Here is a 3531-nt window from a genome sequence, read left to right on the forward strand (position 1 = left end):
GTATAAATAATTATCAATAAATAATTCAAATAGTTAAAATTATGTAAAAAACATTATTTATAAAAATATTTAAAGTAGTTTTAAATCCAAGCTAACGAATGTTGGCAGTTTTCAAAGCGAAAAATTTTCGAAGTAATTTTAAATAAAAAAGAATAAAATAAATAAATTCAAGCAAGTGGCAGTTGAACAAATAATTTTCCATCTGAGCTTGTTATAATTAAATCAAATTGTTGCATTAGTTAAAATTGTGTAAATTTGAAATTTAAAAATATTTAAAAAATATTTAAAGTAATTTTAAATGAAATTAAATAAAAGCTAATAACAGTTGTAATAAAAAAAATATATACAAATATTCAAAGTAATTCTAAATGAAAATAAATTGAACTAACAAATTTTACAAGCGCTGCCAAGACAATTAAAAATATAAAACACCCACTCTACAAACTGGGTGGGGGGCGAAAAGCTTGATATTTCCTAGAATTGTCACAACTAGGCAAACCACTTAGCATGGAAACGTGTCAATGATGTTGATGCCACACACGCTGCCAACGCTGCTGCTGCAACATGACAGCAAACCAAAATAGGCAAGATCAACATGAATGAAGTTTGTACTATAGGCGAGAGACAAACTAAATAATTAAACGACTGTCAGTGGAGGAGACAGAGAGACAGCAGCAAGCCCAAAAACTTGACACAATGCTGCGATAAATTTGCTCATCATTCACTCATTCAGAGAAGTTTCATTCAGCGTAACCAAGCCCAGAACTCGCTCCGATATTTGGACTATAAATAAAGCGTAGCTCATCAGTCAAAGCGAAAAATCTTCAAGGTGTTTGGGGAGTCGCAAGAGGCAGCAGCAGCAGCAGCAGCAGCAGCAGCATTTCCTCATTCCATGTGGCAGCAGCCAATTTGTGGTGATCATTCATGTAATGTGCAACGCGATCATATTGCCTCAAGTTTAGTTTGGCTGTGTGTGTGGCATGTGGCATGTAAAAGTGTCAACATTTACAATGTACAAAATGTCACTGAACTGACAGCAATTGGCAGCAACTGTTGCACGTTGTCTTGTGCCTCTTGTGGCATGCAACATGCAGCAGCCCATACATGTTGTAATAAAGTTACATCAACTTAATCTTTTAATTATATGAGCAAGCAGCTGCTGCACCCACTTGCCAAATTCATCAGCATACAATTTAATATATTTTTTATTTCTTATTCGTTTTTTGCATTTCTCTGCGAGTTAATTGTTTTTAGGCCCGGGGTGCCAGCCAGCCAGTGACTGGGCTATGTCAAACAACTGTCAGTTAGTTCGTCATCATCATCAGCAGCAACAGCAACAGCAGCAGCAGCAACTGTTGCCAGTCTGTAGAATTTTCAAGACATGTGATTAATTTGCAGTCGTTATTTTTGGTTTTTGGCTTGCTTTGTTTAAACAATATATTGACTCATAAGTTTATTGATTAATTACATGCGTCAATAAATCAATACGAGATGTGCGTCTCTGCTTAGCAGAGAAAGAGAAAGAGTCGCCAGTGCTGCTGATGAGCTTCAACACTGCTGGTCGTGTTGAAATATTGACACCACAGGTGATTTTATATAGAAGTTAACATTTCTTGTTTGTTTTTTAACTAATTTCTTGTTTTCTTTCTCTTTTATTTGTATGTTTGCTTTTAAATGTGCTTGCCAAAAGATTTGGTACCCATCATATGTGTGTACAAAACGGTCTTTTAATTTAGTATGTAAAGAAGAAGGCGTGGCAGTGCCCACTAAATGTATATATTGCTTATTAGAGCAGCGATATGTAACGATTTAGCCATGTCTGTATGTATGAGCGCCAGAATTTCAGCAGCTAAAAGCGCTAGAGGCTTCAAACTTTATAGCTAAGTTTGTGTATATGCAATATAGCCGTATCTGTCTGTATGAGCGTCAGTTTCTCAGCATTTATAAGAGCTATAGCCTCTAAACTTGGTACGTATGTTTGTTTTTATCTTAGGCAAATTCTGCTTATTTTAGAATTCTGTTATTTGTTCTTCTTCCTCCTAAAAACGCGTGTTCCAGTCCCTAAATGTATGTTAAATGTGTTTCCATGTACTGTGTCTTATAATGTCGACTTTGACCAACTCTGCGCACTTTTTTTTGTAGCGCCATGCGGGTACAGCTTTGATTTAAGACCATAGATCTTTGAACAGCGTGTGTTAGCGGAAGTAGAGACTCATTAGTGCCTATTGGATAATATATGAGAACAGATTGTACAAAGTTTAGCTTTGTTGATTTACTCGCAGCTCAACGGAAAGTGGAAAAATAAACTTTTTAATTGAAAACTAGCAACTGGCAAATCTATTTCCTATACACTATTTGCATAATAAAAACCAGCAGCGTCAGCTGGCGCAATTTGTAAAACAAGCTGCAATTTTAGACTTGTTAAATATAGTTGCAAAGTAAGGGAGCAGACTAAATGTTTGCTAATTATATCGCCATTTTCCAATGAAATTTTCAATAATTCAGTTGGCAAATTAGACGTTAAAATCGTTTTAGCGTGTAACCAGTGACAGTTGCAGCTAAAAGTACACATGACAGTGTGACAAATTTTATATAAAAACAGTGAGTGTGTGTGTGTGTGGCAACAACAGCATGTGGCAGTAACAACTGTCGCTAAATAACAAACGACAGGCAGCAGCAGTCAACGACGACAAAAAAAGTTAAACAAAAAATATTTAATTGAATTAAATTGTTTGCTGCTGTTACCAATCGCAATTGGCCAATTTAGGCAAACAGCTAGACAAAACGCAAAGTACAAAATTGTTAGCCAGCCAGCAAAACGAGAGAGTGAGAGCCAAAAGCCCGAAACAGAAGGTGGAAAGTGGCGTCGAGTGTCGCTTTTATTGTTTACTTTCAATCACTTTTCGTCACGAAGCAGCAGCAAATACAACAAAAGCAATTGCATAAATAAATAATGAACGTGACGCGACGCGACGCGACGAACGGCGAGGGAGTTGACTTTTAGTAGAGAAGTGGGCGTAACAGCCTGAGTGGGTGTGGCATGCAGCATTTGCATAAAGCAAATCACAGACAACACACACACACACACACACACGCTTGAGTGAACTTTTGTGTGGACACTGTTGACAAATTGCACATAATGACATCAAATTGAAAATGATTGTTCGCAATTGTTTATTTTTTTTAAAGGCCTCGCGCTTTGACGCACAAATTAAAATTAATGTATCAAAGCAGTGGCGCGTAACTCACTCACAGCAAAAACATCTGCTGTAATCATAAACAGAAGCTGCACTTGAGCTTACATAAATGTATCTGCACCTTTGAGTATCATTTCACTTTGCCTAATGTGCAATTAGAAAACGCATTTTCATTAGTTTTATCGCAAAAGCAATTTCCCCATTGCTTCAAACTCAGCAGCACGTGTGGCGCCGCCCAATTGATGTAAATGCTGCTTCAATAAGAGCAGCGAGCGCTTAATTTAAATATTTTTGAAGCCAGATGACTAAAAGCATTTGGGCGTTTGTAATGATG

The sequence above is a fragment of the Drosophila busckii genome, chromosome 2L (genome assembly GCF_011750605.1).
Source record: "Drosophila busckii strain San Diego stock center, stock number 13000-0081.31 chromosome 2L, ASM1175060v1, whole genome shotgun sequence".
Classification (NCBI taxonomy): Eukaryota; Metazoa; Arthropoda; class Insecta; order Diptera; family Drosophilidae; genus Drosophila; species Drosophila busckii.